The sequence below is a fragment of the Lepisosteus oculatus genome, chromosome 10, assembly GCF_040954835.1.
Source record: "Lepisosteus oculatus isolate fLepOcu1 chromosome 10, fLepOcu1.hap2, whole genome shotgun sequence".
Lineage (NCBI taxonomy): Eukaryota > Metazoa > Chordata > Actinopteri > Semionotiformes > Lepisosteidae > Lepisosteus > Lepisosteus oculatus.
In genome coordinates, this window is record NC_090705.1 from 15,518,354 (window position 1) to 15,534,841 (window position 16,488).

The 16,488-nt window shown below is 38.5% G+C and overlaps 1 protein-coding gene and 1 long non-coding RNA gene across 2 annotated transcripts in view; both read right to left on the reverse strand.

Moving 5' to 3' along the window:
- Nucleotides 1-16,488, reverse strand: part of pleca (plectin a) — a 296,093-nt gene that overhangs the window by 183,615 nt on the left and 95,990 nt on the right. The window lies entirely within an intron of this gene.
- Nucleotides 1,105-16,488, reverse strand: part of LOC107078642 (uncharacterized) — a 73,044-nt gene continuing 57,660 nt past the window's right edge. The window contains exon 2 of the long non-coding RNA XR_001479593.2: nucleotides 1,105-1,461. This is a non-coding gene — a long non-coding RNA (uncharacterized lncRNA). The remainder of the gene's footprint in view (nucleotides 1,462-16,488) is intronic.

Here is a 16,488-nt window from a genome sequence, read left to right on the forward strand (position 1 = left end):
AATGAGTGAATCTACACCTATATCCACACAGAGGCACACACATTTATTTATATATGTATAAATGACATCTCATTTAGTTGTCTTGCCTTTTCCTACAGCATCTCTTGGTAGGTTCAGTTGCTATATTTTCTGTATCTGTTTGTGGTCTGGAGTCCATAATGGAAAATACTTTTCTTGCAATCTCTCTGTCAGGATGCTTTTCTGTGTGAAGTCTGGTTACGGATACACAGTCATACGATTCCAATTTCCTTTCTTCAAGACGTGGTAACTTGCTCATTGTACTCTCGTCCTCTACTCTCTTTGTGTGTTTAAAAGAAATCTTGACAGTTCAGTCACTATCTTCTCACTGTTTCTCACTGTTGCTGCACAGAAACCCAGTAATCATGCTGCTCCCCCGACAAAGTGAACTAAAGGTATTTTAAAGGCACAGACAACTAATTGAGATTGGGTTTTTAAATGTCTTTCTTCCCAATAGCTTCAGCATTTTTGACTGCCAACAAATACAGTATGTTAAGCACAGTAGAAAATAGTGACTGAATTGAAATATAATTGCAACATGCAATAGCTAATGTGGTGCAGTTTTTTCGTACAGTGTACAATACATTTGGACAATGGCTTACATTGGGCTTTTTTAAGAAGAGTAGCTTGGAGATTAATTTCTTGCATAGAAGCACCCCAGTCAACTCTAAAGCTCACTAAAATGATGCTTTCTCTAATCAAAGAATTCCAGTAGCACAGGTCAACCTGCCTTCCTGACGGAAACAATAAAGTGAAGCGGTATTTTATTTAATTGCTTTATGCAACCTTCTTTATCTGTATCACCATTCTGTACTTTTGAACCAAGGAATTACTCATACAGATTGCAGGTGTGCTATATCCAGCAGTAAATTCTACCACCTTAAATGAATATTCCTCCATTTGTGCTTGTTTTTAATTCTCATCAGTTCTGAATTAAGACAATTCATTATAAAAGACAATTAAAACTTTATTTTGAAGCTGAAAATAGCTTAGACAAGTAATTGTGGAATCTGTCATTGAAAACTACGTAAGTTACAAATAATACACGGTTCCAGATGACAAAACTGTGGGCCAGTCTATAGATGCTTCTCGTTTAGTACTTTTCAGTTTTGTTTAATTCAGTAAATAGGGTACAAAGAGTGAAAACGCAGAGAAGGGAACAAATGCAAGAACGACAAGAAAGTCAGTTGTATAATCAGTCAAGCGTTGTGTCAGGCGCTCCTTTCAAAGCCACAAAATGGATGACTAATCACTAAGCGGTCAAACCCAGGCTGGGTGTGGTCAGGGGAGACTTCGTGTTCGGTCCCTCGGTTGCCTAGACAACATGACTCACTTAAGAAGCTGGTCCAGTAAATACAGCTCGCCCCAGGCTGTGGTCAGAAACACTGCTGTTGCCCTTAGCAACTGGGCCAAACAATTTGCCAGCTGGGACCACAAAACTGTCTGCAAAAGGTATAGAAATTTCATTAATTCATTTAACCGTATCCAGTTTTAATAACACTGCACCTCATACTAAAATAAAGCCAATCCAGGTTAAGCAGCTCTTAATGTTAAAAACACACGAGCAACTGTCACACTGGGAACAGTTGATTCTAGCAAGATATTCCATTTCCAATACGACTCATGCTGGGTCTCAAAGCATGTGGTAATAAATATTATTCATTCTTCCATAGTTAATCACGTACAGGACGATTTTTTTTAGCCTGACACACATCCGCACTAGATCATGGTGTACTTGGTGTGCTGGATAATCCGGCACTCGGAGACAAGATTCCACACGCTGCTCAAAGGAAGGTCTGGAGAGAGTGTGGAGCCCTCTCTTTGCCACCTCTTGAGGATGTAATTATAGCTGGAGCACCGTGACTGCTATGCAAAGAATTTTCCTCCCTATCCAGGAGAATTTTCAACACGCACACCTACATGTGAGCACTTGGCAGATTCACTGGTATTTTGTTGTTATTTCGTGATATTCCTGCAAAATGCAAAAACTATAAACAATGGAATTATTCTTTAAATGTTCTACTGTATTAGCCTGCTCAAGAGGACAGTAGTCATTCTTAACTTGTGACCAACATGTACTTTGTTCCTATTATTATTATTAAATCTGTGGCTCCAGGAAGCTGCAGCCTGTGGCATTTTTGTGCCTGCTTGGTTAGGGAGAGGCCAGAGAGGGGTGTGGGCTTTTGAAGGAAGGAGGGGCTGGGGGAAATTCACCACATTCAGAACTCATAAAAACCCTCCATCTGGAGACAATGAATCAGCTACATTCCTTCCCCTATACAAACATGTGAAAAAAATTGGGCATTGCAGTTTGGCACAGACCGGTATGATTTTTTTTTCTGTTGAAAGAAAGAGCTTCTTTCTCTCCTGGGCAGGCTTTCACCACACAACTGGAGGACATTTTGCTCTATTAAGATTCCTCTCATTGGACTGCACCATTCAAAATGGTGTACACATCTGCACCCATTTTGTGATGGTAATGCCTTCAATTACTTGACCTTACCACAAGAGGACTCCTCTTCAAAGTGCTAAATCACCACCACTCAAGGAGGTTGAATATAAAACAGCATCCTGCTTCATAATAAAACATTTAGAAGATGTTAGAAAGAACTAGATACACACAAGGGTAGGTGAATTTAGCTGATTGGTGGCCTGGGACTGTCACAGAGGATGAATGTATTACACTCCAACCCTCCCAAAGCTACAGTACAGTCTCAAGAATATAGTTTTCTGGGGATTTGTGTTTACTAACATTACTGAAGAAACAAGTAAACATTTACAGTGTAACACATTTTAAGCAAACTGTAATGCAAAGGCATCTTTTTTGTTTAAATTAAAAGTGAAAATAATTGTGAACCACTCCTTGAAAACAATGCACATAACATTTTTGAGTCACAGGTCTGGTTTCTCTAGTTAAACATTCTCTGTTGTTTCTTGGTTTTCATATCCTAACAAGGAAATTACTCTTTCTTCAGCAACCTCGAGTGTCCTTTACTGCTTGTGCTAGATGAGAAGAAATCCAGATTTTAAATCTAATACAAATTAAAACGTTACCCGAATATGATTTAACTGGATATTTATGATGAAAAATGTGTCAAGATTGTGCAGTGGTTTTGTTCAAACTCATTTCTCAGTCAAGCCAGAGATTAAGTAGCAAAGGAGCACCTAAGTGTATAAGGTTTCACTGTATTATTGCACCTTCTGTAACTGCAATTATGTTTGAGCTGGGCATCTCTCCATAAAACACTGTCCTGTTACAAGGTTTTCCTAAAAAATAACATTTCAAATAGACAAACATTCCGGAGGTGTAACACGGTTTCTTTAAAGAAATGGCTTCTAGAACCTAACCCCATACTGTGTACTAGCATGTATAGTGTATCCAAGTATATCAAGTCCCAGCGTAGACTTGATTTTTATTACCTTAGGCTTGATTCTTGGCTGCTTTACCTAACCTAGCAGTTGTTTTACATGTTTTGAGATTTGAGCACACCCTTCTTTCAAGAAACCACATGGATGAGATCCTTGGATCAATTAGTTACTAATGACCAAATGTGCTAGATGGGACACATGGTCTCCTCTCGTTTGTGACCTTTCCTCATTTTCTTAGACATTGGTTTTAAATATGGGCCACTGCATAACTTTGAGTCATTCAGTAAAAGTGAAGAAAGGCCTACTGGGCTATGAGCATTCCAGCTTGGGAAACACATTCATTTGGATACATCTCAGACACACAAGGATTGTTCTGACAGTCAGGGCTTAATACAGTGGACAATTTTGGACATCACTGCTGTGACAGCTTTTTGGAGTTCAAAACAGACAAGTCACAATTTTCACATTTGTGACACAACAGAAGACTTTAAACATTCTCTCAGTAATGTGTGTTTCGGTCAGCGTCATTTGTGCATTTGTGGCTCAGCATCGATTATAGTCCAATTGCAAAAGATAAAGCATAAAAAGAGGATTGTACAGAGTTTGAGTATGAACTATTGTATAAGCAGCTGCGACAGCAACAACCAAGTTTCTGTATTAAAGTCATAACCTGACATGACTAAGTAACTTAAAAATGCACAAAATAAAATCCATAGAAAATCCATAAAAATGGTTGAAATACCTGGGGAAAAACATATCGTAGATTCCTAATAAGAGTGAGTAAAGGGAATGTTTCCGAGATCATTTTGTTCAACACTTCGCCTTTGCCTTATTTTCACTTTTTTTTTCTGCAAATTTGACCCACATGTACTGTTTGAAAAAGAGCTATAAGCAAAATCAAGAGAATCGTATGTATGTTAAGCCCATTACAGGGCTTATGGAGGCCCAGGAGTTTCCAGCTGACATTGGTCATGGTTATTCTTTTTCTTGTTTGTGCTTAAGAACAATTTAAAGGTTAATGGAAGATTTTTACTTTATAGTTTTTATCTCCTAGTGTAAATTAGAAACAAAGTGAAACAAAAGCATTATAAGCCAAATGCACGACAGTGGCATTAATGAAGATGTGACACTGGGGAAATGAGGTGGAAAGAAGGTCTCACTGCAACAACAAATCAACTGAAGCCGATAAACAACTGGGCTGCTCAGTGGTGCGTTTGGCTCTCCTCCCTTCAGTGGATGAAGTATCTGTATCAGTGTTTTCAGCTCCAAAGCAGTAAATATTAGAGTGCCATCCCATTAAAACCATGCTCTGACCCCGTGAGAAACCCATTGCATTTCAATAGACCCTCTTTCATCCCTGCAGAGCCCCCACCCCACATCGGGAGAGAGAACATTTACAACTGGATCTGAAAAAGGTTGAGAAGCGCTGGAAACCTGAGCAAACAGCCATTCCCAAACTTGCTGGACAGTGAAAACAAAATATAGCTCACTCTTATTTTCTTTTGTGCTGTCTCAGGGTCCCTTTTAAGATGCTTTAAATCAGCCCTTCTTCCTTTTAAAGTTCTCTCCTTCAGTATGTTTCAGTAAATTATTCCACATTATGTGCCACCAACAGTGACTTATCTATTGGGTCAAAAGCTGCCATCCGTGGTTAACAATCTGCAAGAAGCCGAAATCTATATGCAAAATGCCACATTCTAAGCAGCTAGTAGCTCAATCTACTGCTAAATTAAAAAACATTTAAGTTGTCACAAACAATTATACTGCATTTTTGGGCCTCAGGCCCCATTACCTCCCCCACTCATTTTATTGAAACAACCTCTGAGAGTGCACTGACCGTATGAGGGAGCCACCAGGGGAACTCTAAAAGCCTAGCTATGATGCTGTAATGGGTAATAATAATAATTGCTTACACTTATATAGCGCTTTTCTGGACACTCCACTCAAAGCGCTTTACAGGTAATGGGGACTCCCCTCCACCACCACCAATGTGCAGCCCCACCTGGATGATGCGACGGCAGCCATGGTGCGCCAGAACGCTCACCACATATCAGCTGTCAGTGGGGAGGAGAGCAGAGTAATGTAGCCAATTCATAGAGGGGGATTATTAGGAGGCCATGATTGGTAAGGGCCAATGGGAAATTTGGCCAGGACGCCGGGGTTACACCCCTACTCTTTTCGAGAAACACCCTGGGATTTTTAGAGTTTTTAGAGTCAGGACCTCGGTTTTACGTCTCATCCGAAGGACAGCGCCTGTTTACAGTATAGTGTCCCCGTCACTATACTGGGGCATTAGGACCCACATGGACCACAGGGTGAGCACCCCCTTGTTGGCCCCACTAACACCTCTTCCAGCAGCAACCTTGGTTTTTCCCAGGAGGTCTCCCATCCAGGTACTGACCAGGCTCACACCCGCTTAGCTTCAGTGGGTTGCCAGTTGTGAGTTGCAGGGTGATATGGCTGCTGGCAACAGGACAGTTCACTTCCTTTATCTGCCTGAGAGCTGAAGCTGATCACATGTGTCTGCTTTTCACTACCTTGGAAGGTGTCATGAAATCCACAACTCTTCCCAGGCTAAACCACACAACCAGAGGAAGGATAAAACGAAGCAGTAAAGGTATAAGGCTGGTTAATCTAACGTACGTATACCAGTGATTTCCCTCCTAGGTTCAAGAAGCTGTACTGTAGATCTGTGTTCATTCTGATCCCTACTAAACACCAGATTTTGTATGTAGTATTCCTGCTCCAACATTCTAGTATTCTTCACTTAGCATTTATTTAATAACTGCAAGTAAGTAATACAGCACTTTATTTTTCCTTTATTTTTTATTTTATTTTTATTTCTTTTATTTCTTTTAGGTGCAAACTGTAGGAGAAGGTTGTATAATAAATGCTGCTTGTGGATGTCTCCCTGCCGGTAGTTTGTTTGCACGTTGGTCAGTTTTCAACAGTGGAAAGCTATTTCAATTATTAAGGAAGACTTTTACCATGACTGTTTTCTTTTGTTTGCATTTATTCTTCTTTTAAAGTGACAACCTTGATTGGACATGAATGCTTGTCTAAAAAGGAGACATTTATTACAACTTATTCAACGTTTATTTACAATTCATCCAATCTTCATCTGTTGTAAATGTTGTAGGAGAACAGTGGGTGTCACCCAAGAATGGAAATGATACCCCAAGTGTACTTATCGTTACAGTATTAACATCTGTTTTTTGGGCTTTGAGGAGAACATTAATGGACTTTAATGGATTTACAGAGGCCTGTACCAAGACAAACAGCAGTGTTGGATCAGAAAGCTTCTTTTTATCAAGCATGAACATTACATTGTGCCCTGCTAGCAAAGAAGCACAATAAAACAGTGTTTCAAAGTCAGGAAATGGGCTGAGATTTTTTATAGCCTTTTTGTCTTGTGTTGAAAAACAACATGCCTTCTCACAAGTTAGTGTACACTGTACAAATACAAAAGGACTAACGGGTGAAGCAGTAAATTCACCCTTACTTAGGATTTGGTACCAAAGGCTTTCCAAAGTTCTGATTTTCAGAGTTGAAGCATTCATTTTGTATATGCGTGTAGATTTCAACATATATTATTATTGTGCTGAAACCAATATCTTTAAAATACCTTCTAACATCTTTTAAAGGCTAAAACTAGACACAAAATACCTAAGTGAAGAGCTCACTCTGTAAATCATACTGTAGTTGCACCACTATCAATAATAATAAATCCCATAACAAGCAGATACAAGACCACAAACACTTTTAATATGAAGACAATGGGTTATCCAATTAATGGATACCTGCCGCATTGCACAAACCCACTGAAATCAATGTTTCCAACTGGATAAGGGAATGTAGGATTTTTACTGCCTGCTTAAGTGTAATAAAATCATTTTGAATATCTTCCCAAATTATTCCTAGAGCCAAAGTAGGTTATATTAACATGTTTATTATCAACCTGTGGGTACCTGAATCCTTGGAAGAACACTAGCAGGTCTGTTTTTCCTTATCAAAATTGGAGGCTGGGTTTTTCATTTTCCTGTTTTGTACAGCAACACCTCCCAAAGCAAATATTATCCATTTTGAACAAATGCCAGTCTAAATAAAGTTCTACAAAATGACATTCTTTTACTGTCATAAACCCTCTGTCGAAACCCAAGATGCTCGTAAAGAACAATGCAACTGCGGATGCCTTCTCTAAGGAGATTCCGGAGAAGTCTGTGAGGCTTTATAAAGTGCACAACACAAAGCTTTCTCAGGCTCGCTTTCCAAAAATTGCGGCCATACGATATGATTTACTTGGCCTGCAGCTGAAAATAAGAAAAGGATCCCTCTTCCATTATCTGTGTAAGCAAAGGAATATGCTGTGTAAGATTACAGTACAAACTTGTTCTTAAGATAAATATAAAGAAAACTACAGTCCAAAAACTTATATCTGATCTATCAGAATTCATCCACTCTCACATTTTAGGTTATAACACCACAAGACTAAGTATGTTTTGAACTCCTTTTCATTTCTTTTTTAATTTCTGAGAATTTAAATCCACATCTTTGTAAACACCCAGAAAGACTTCAGTGTTCACAGAAATCGGAACCCTAATCCCAATCTATTCTTTCTTCAGACCTATGAAAATGTTCAAATCTAGAACACACTACCTTGACATACACATTTATTTGACTGAAAAAGATGAAGTAACTTGCATAGCCACGTCTCACCTGGGATTTAAACTCACAAACAAGTCCAGAACCCCCACCAATACACCCACTTCTCTGGGTGTAAGACTAAGAATACAGCTGAAGAGCTGAATTAACTGCTTTACTAATATGTCCTTGGACAATGAACACCACTGCTCTGCCAGATCATAAAAGAAGTAAAATATATTTTACCACAAGTGTGCTCTTGTTTGACAAGCTTTAACAGAGCCTTAATCATGCTCATTACTTCTTGAATATTTCAATCCATTAAACACGCCAAATTGAAAAACACCTCTGTCAATGAGTAGATAAAAAAGTAGCCTGAATGATTGTCAATGGGTCCTTTGATAGTCAGAATTGTCAGAATTAAAGAAAGGCATTTTCTAAGATGCATCAAAGTTTTCAAAAAGAAGTATGTCAGCAAGTACAAAAATAACAGATAAGTCCAATTCCCCATTCTCCTTCTCCTCCACTATACTTGAAAGAAACTACAGTACATATACCGTATATTATGGCTGTAAGAAGTAAGAATGTGAATGAGCATGTTTTATAAAAACTAAATCAAATAATACTTTTTTTATTAGCCCCCAATCTGTGGTTTATTTCATGCTACAGTAGTTACAATGAAGCTATTGTGCACTAGCTTTGTAATAAAACAACCTTATTTCTTTTACACAGTTTGACTCGGGCTTTGCAACGATATCGTCTTATCATATACACCAAAAAGTGATGTACAATAGGGCAATTCGTTTATAAAGTTTTGTTTTTTTTTCCAGCATACACTTTTTGTTCAAAAGATTGTTTTCAGTTTTCAAAAACAATTGTATAAATGCAAAACATCAGAGTCAATGTAGGTTTAGAATGAGCAATCAGAAGAAGGTCTTCACTTCCACTGGAGTGGTGAAAATGTTCTGGGGGGAAAAATCTAGTGTTTTAAGCATCAATAAAAGCCATTGAAGTACTGTTTGAAAATCTAAACAACAGATCTCTTTGGGTGAAGGTATTTAATGAATTACAGCTTAAATCAGATTCTGTGACACTGGCAGGGAGCAATTACTGTATGTACTGTAACTATACTTTTATTGCTCCTTCCAGTCTGACTTCAGGGATCTTCTTCTAGCAGCAACAGACAGCTCTCCCTGTGGTCCAGCTCATGGAGTTATCTGGATCTTTAAGTTATGTTCCATCTATGTTAAATTACATACAGATCACACAGTGCATTCCACATGACCAGAGATTTATGACTTATGTGAAAGTAGTAATCGTTTCTGACAAAACATGCCCAGGTATTACACTTGTCAGATGAAACTGTACAGTATATGATGTTATGAGGGATGTTAAGCTAAAACTTGCACAAGGCACCTCATTGAATATATGGAGTACAGTTTTGTCAGCGGCTTACAAAAATGATATTGCCTGTATATTCAGAGGAATATCCTACACCGAGATGCTAATAGAACCAAATCTTTTTAGTTCTGAACTGAGATAAAAATGAGGGCACCTGACTGAATCAGCAAGTTCTTGAAAACACAAAAAGTGAAAAAGGAACCTGAGGATTCAAGCAGAAATGGAAAGTGCTTTTAAAACAGAGAACAGAAAACATGTCTTTGCAAAAAGGGATATACTGTAGGTGTCTGAAAAAGCTACCCAACCATATCGTCGAAGCAATTAGTACAGTATGTCTTTCAAGAAATGGCTGAATGAGAAATTGGGATCATTTAACCATTACCTGTACCAAACATGCTAGATGGGCCAAATGCCTCCTTTTATTTATAAGCTTTCTTAGTTCAAACTAAAATCCACTGACATACTGTATGTGAAGTTATTGATTCAGATAGCATTCTGTGTGAACCAGTGTCTGTGGAAAACGGTGTTCTGGCACAGATTACCTTTTATTTCACATCTAAGCTTAAAAGAGCCATCTTATCTACCACAGAATGCACTGATCCACTGACAAGCTACATTCTAGTGACAAGTTCTGAGACAAGCTGTATGCAAACACTGAATAATATTGTTCAAAGGTATGCAACATGTTAATCTTTCTACTCATGTAGTATATGTGAAATCTTGATAGCACAAGAAGCCTTTTGCTTTGAAGGAGCAAAAATAAACATTTTAATGATTAAACACCATAACTGTTACAAAAACCATTCTGGTAGCTCTTCTCCAGCATAAGTAAATGGAGAAAAAGCAGCTCTTAGAAAGCACCGTTATGTTTTTAGTTGGATATTAATCAAGGACTTCCAAGGATTTACAATTCCAAAAAAAAAAAACTTCGTCACTACCCATCTCTCCAGTCCTCTGCAGGGTTAACACCTGTTTATACAGGTTTGTTCAGACTCAGACTCAAGTGCCTGGGAGACCTCCATTTTCACAAACAGTGAAACAGATGGAATGGGACACCAACTTACCTACAAAACAAGAGAGAAGACAACAGTAAGTTAAAAGTTAATTTGATTAACATACACTAATTCAGCATCTGAAGTATATCAAATACAACAGAGAACAAACTGCATTCAACATGTATGATGTTAATTACAGCACAGAATAGATATAATGTACTGTATTTCAAGCTATCCAGACCTGTTGTTGAAGCTGAAGCCCTGGCTTCTGGCAAGCAAATGGGCTCTGAAGGACTTAATGGCCTCTCATCTGTATTACTTTATCTACAGCTTAAGCTACAGCCCTGCAGGATGTTATACAGAACCAAAACCCTTCAGACTGAAAGAGTGTCAGTTCATATTTAAGTCAATAACTGATTCAGATATGTTATTTGGTGCTCAGGAGAAATAGAAAACACAGTGTCTGTGCCTCTCTGGGTACTCTTTTAGTGCAAATGTTTACATAAGGTTTAATTTTTATTCCAAGAGTTTTATGGAATACCCAAACTTTTTGTTTTTTTACATTTTTTTGCTGGCATCCATTACTGCAGTAAAGGCCATATTTAACTCCATAGCCTCTGAATGAAGTCTGTTTGCATCTATTCATTAGTTATGTCAATTTTAGAAGAGTGGTTTAGAAATTGGTTGCATGTTTGTTAGCAACATTGCATGCTGGCATGAAATTTTAAAACATTTAATTAACATTTAATACACACTAAACATTTAATTAACAAAAAACGGACGTAAGAACCACTAGAGAAGATTTGTTTGCCAAGTGAGCAGACAGTGGGAAGTGTAACACAGGCAAGAGCATAGTCAGCTATCAATACTGAATTAGGATCTGTAAGAATCAGATAAGGATTCAGGGATCAGAAATAACCTTTGTAACAGCACCACCTACTGGGGTTCCTATGCATAACATGTCAAATGTCATTTTTCTCAATTTCTTCTGTTGCAGCTACAATACTGAAGACATTTAATAAATACCAAAGTTTGCAGAAAACCGCAAAATCCAATTCTGCACATTCCATTGAGAAAGATTTGGGTTATCAAGATTCACAGATTCATAATGTCAAGCAAAGTTTGAAAATATCCCGGTGCAGTGTCCTACACAGTACAACTGGGCGGTACATTCCACATCGCAATCATTTTCTGTAAAGAAGGGTTTCTGGTATTCGTTTCCAAGAAGCAGTATTTCGAGAGCAAGATCTGCTTTTGACAGGTTCCCACTGATGTTCATAATTTGTTTCCTGAATGTACTCTGAAACAAGTGGGACTGAAATGATTTATTCCTTTATGAAGACACATCTACACTTTGGCATTCCTGAAAAGTTCCATAGCCTTTCCTCATAACTTATATCTCTGGACACTAGAATAAATCTTGTTGCTCTTCTTTAAACTTTCTCACCAAAAAAAACCTCAGATGAGTGTCTCCCCATCCTTCTTTTTATCAAGGCAGAGTCAACTGGTGTGTGTTCCAAGTGAGTATTCAATTAAAAAAAGAATCATCTAATCATGTGGAACTTTCATGAATCATTTTTACTTCTTCTAGGGATATGGAACATGCCTAGAAAATTGTGTATTTCAGGATGGGTATGAGGACTGCAAGACTGGTGGTGCAGTGGTGCTTGGTTGCCTTGCTGCAGTGGAGCCCTGGGTTCAATTCCAAACCTGGGGTACAATCTGTGTGGAGTTTGTATGTTCTTCCCATGACTGCATGGGTTTCTTCTGGTTGCTCCACTTTCCTCAAACAGTCAAAAACATACTGGTCGGATAGTTGACTTCTGGGAAAACTGGCTTTAGCTTGTGAGAGTTTGCATGTCTGTGTCTGTCCATGTGCCTGCCCTGTGGTGGACTGGCATCGTGTCCAGGGCGTATCCGGCTTTGTGCTTGTTGCTTTCTGAGATGCTTGCTTCCAGCTCCGCGCTGGAAAAACTGGAAGAAGTGGCTAGAAATTGGATGGATGGAATTTAGTTATGAAAGTATATAGAGGAAATTTAGAATCACATTTTCTAAGATATAAATGAGCATATAACGGTCTAATTATCATATTTGATCTTTAAGGTGTTTAAATCAGTCACCCAGAGCTCATCTGGAATGAAACAACCAGGGTCAAACACAAGGACCGTAACGGCCCTGCTATTCAGTCGTAGGTGATGATATGTAAACCACAACTGCAAGAAGTGATCCATATGTGGTTTTACTAGCGCATCAGTCCTCTTGTTTTCCATGGTCTTTGCTGTTTACAAAGTATCCTGTTCACTCAAGTTATTACTGCTGCTCATTACTCCTGCTCATAGTTATGCACTTTTATGTATGAGCTAGGTGGGTATTTGCATACCGTAGCTGCAATTTTATCTCTCAAGATAGACGTCCAAGTCTGATTCGAGACCAGGTAGCTGGACCACTGGCTGAAAATTTCCAGAAGATGACCAACAAAGAGCGAGGAACAGGAAAAAGTATTTACAAGAGCGAATTACAGGTAACACTCAATTAGGGTTAGGGAGAAGACTAGATAAACAGTATAGTGCTGTAAATATTGTTCATTTCTGTGATATACCTTTGTTATCAGGTGGTATGCCTCTCTTTCATCACCACCTAATTGTATACCAAAGATTAAATAAACCACATAACTTCACTAGGTATTCCCTATGTTATTATTTAACTTTTATAAATTGCTTCCATGTAAACTATTACCCAACGCCCCTTATCATCTACACATTTAATAAGTTACTTAAATATACCTTTGTATTCAAAGGATCAGGAATGGGCTACCCTGGTCCACATAAAGTGCCTTTGCATCAGTAATAAGTCACAAGCTATCTAATTTCTAAGGCCTCTTTGTCTGTCCTCCACTGTAACCAATGTTTAATGACTAGCCCCCTCCAGTCTTTCTCCCTGTATGCTCATACACAGCACTTCAACTGTAATACTGGTAACTAAAATTACTAGGATAAAAGAAGAGTCTTAGTTTTTTGCCAATGAGTGATGTCAAACTGGCTTCTTTGAAATGCTCCCAATTAATGCTGCTGAGCATTATTAATTCAGTCTCGAAACATGCTCAGTCTGGGAGCAGGATCTAGATGATTGATCCTTCAGTGTCTAAACAGTCAGGGCAGAGAGTGATTAAGTCAGAAACAATAATCCTTCATTACTCAGAATAAATGCAAGTGAAACAGACTATTTTCTAGCAGACAAGCTAGAGACTTTACTGCAGAACTGGCATTATACACAAGAAACATGAAACATTTCCACACACTTTAAACATTTGGGAATGGGGTAATTTTGTCCTTAACATCAATGTCAATTTCCTTAAATGAAAAGAAATGTTTATTATTGGCATTTCTACTTAGTGAGTGACTCACTAAGAATTTCCCAAACGTGAATTGTGAAAAAAAAATTGTGCTGAGCTCTGCTTTATTCATATTTTAAAGACGATTAAGGCTGAAAGGCATCAGCAGCTGACACACATTTGCAAGTGCTGGGAGCACCTCCAAACGTTACCAATACCAATTTATTCATCCCCCTGACGAAACAAGCACAAAACTTACACATCTTTAAGAACTGAATAACCTGTCCATCTGAAAAAGTTCAAAGAATGTTATACCGTGATCTCAATAGCATTGCCCAAAGCAACATCTTATCTGTCATATGTGGCAAAGTCATAAAATATTGAATTTCAGAAATCACGAGTGTCACTTGTTCCTTTACAAAGGGTTTAGAGGCCTCCAAAGGGTTGTGTTTACCTGGGATGTAAAAAAGAGGTAATACACAATAAGGCATTCAGTAGAAGCATCATCATGATGAAGGTTAATGGGCTCGCCAAAGACCCTAATGACTGTTGACCTCTACAAGATGGGGGAAGGCTAGAAAAGAATCCACAAACAGTAAAATCTACCACTTTCCACTCTGTCGCCTATTCTGTTATATCTTTGTTTTTTCTTACTATTTCAATATGAGTGTGAGGGGCTATGAACAGAAAGGATATAGCAGCAACCAGGACTGTACACCCACCTGGTGATAATTGCTTACACTTTTCTGGACACTCCACTCAAAGCGCTTTACAGGTAATGGGGACTCCCCTCCACCACCACCAATGTGCAGCATCCACCTGGATGATGCGACGGCAGCCATAGTGCGCCAGAATGCTCACCACACATCAGCTATCAGTGGGGAGGAGAGCAGAGTAATGAAGCCAATTCATAGACGGGGATTATTAGGAGGCCATGATGGGTAAGGGCAAATGGGAAATTTGGCCAGGATGCCAGGGTTCTCTTCGAGAAACACCCTGGGACTTAATGACCACAGAGAGTGGTCATTAAATACACTGAGGTACTTTACAGCCAGCAGAACATTAGTCTGGCAAGACACTGTGCCCATATTTATTAAGCACTTTCTGCTGTGCTGAGCCGAGTACACTTTTCTGGAAAAGGTACAATAAACTCATAATACAATCAAAATATTTGAACTCCCCATAGAGATTCTTCAAAAGGCATCCTGAATGATTCATGTGTCTCTTCACAATTTTATTGTGTTTCTGTTTTTCACAGTAGGAAAAAAGAACAGGCGTAAACTTTCCTTCCTCTGCACATACAGTACAAATCAGTAAAGTTGTCGTTAAAAACAATGAAAGACAACGAGCCCATTTATTTGTAGGCTCAAATGAGGAATTTTGCTTGGACAGGGAATACCTGAAAAATGATGAAGACCCTTTCCTTTGCTCACAATGCAGATGATTAAAAAGCACAAGCTGTCCTATTCCCTCTGTCATGACAGACAGACTTGTTGTCTTGACCCGACTGATTTTCCACCTAAATAGCTGGTTAGTGTTAATGAATTATGTTACTTTGTTTTAAACATTTTGAATTAAACATATAATTACACATTCCAACCCATGTTCTTTCAGTTTTTCTTCTCTTTTCTTCATACTCCAGTCTTTTTAGGAACAAGAACAAGTTTTAACACAGGACCAATCTGCCCAGAGAGTATCACAGCATTGCCCATTTGCTGATTCAGAGCAAAGGCTAAGCACACACCCAGGTTTTTAATGACACCCAGTGTTTATATAAAATATCCCCCTATCAGCTGGTGTTCATGTGAGAGTCAGCTGTAATTCAGGGCGTTATGGAATAACTTTATAAATATAAGCTTAGATACTGAACAATTACTTGACATGAAAAGTCCCACAATATTATGTTTAAAACTGCTGCAAATACTATGATGCTTCTATATTATTATTTTTACTTCAGATAGATAGAGAGAAGGTGTGAATGTTTCCTATTCTGTTTCCTAATATGAATTGTTCTTATATGTATGGAATACAGGTCTATCAGGTTTATGGTATTACCATAATTCACTACTGTAATGGAAAGGAAAAGCCTATAGCTGGAAGGCTGGAATGTTCTGGATGTTTTTCTCATCACATTTGTTTCTTACTGTAACTAATTGACATGCAATTTGATACTTTCCTTCTGCTTCTTTCCTGAGACGTATTTTAGTGCTACCAGATGGAACTAGTCAATCTAAACCAATAAAGAGGAACACAAATTCAACTGCGAAAAAATAAGCAATTAATTAGGGCTCTAACTGAAGCCGTTCAATACATAAAGAGCCTTCCAAGAAGCAACAGACCACCACCTTTGCGCAGGGGTGTTGTGAAACTGCAGCTGACATAATGCTTGAAGATGAAGGTGAGATATTCTACACCTGATCTAACCCTCTGATCTAAGTACTGGTTTTCACTCATCTACAAAGCATCAGCCATAGGGTTATGCCTTAGTTAAGGTAAATGTGACACAGAGTTGACCAGGTGGAATTTTCCATTATTGTTGGGTTTCAGCAGAAGCGAAAAGTGGAGTATTTTATCAACAAAAGTTTTTCCTCGGGCTTAGCAAGGGATTTGGCTGTTTTAGCTTTCTAACTAGTTCCTGGTCTAAGTGGCGTAATACTGTATATAAGAATAAAGGATGACCAACACCTGCCCCTCCCAACCCTATTGCTAACAACGGTCTCCTTTAAAAGAGGA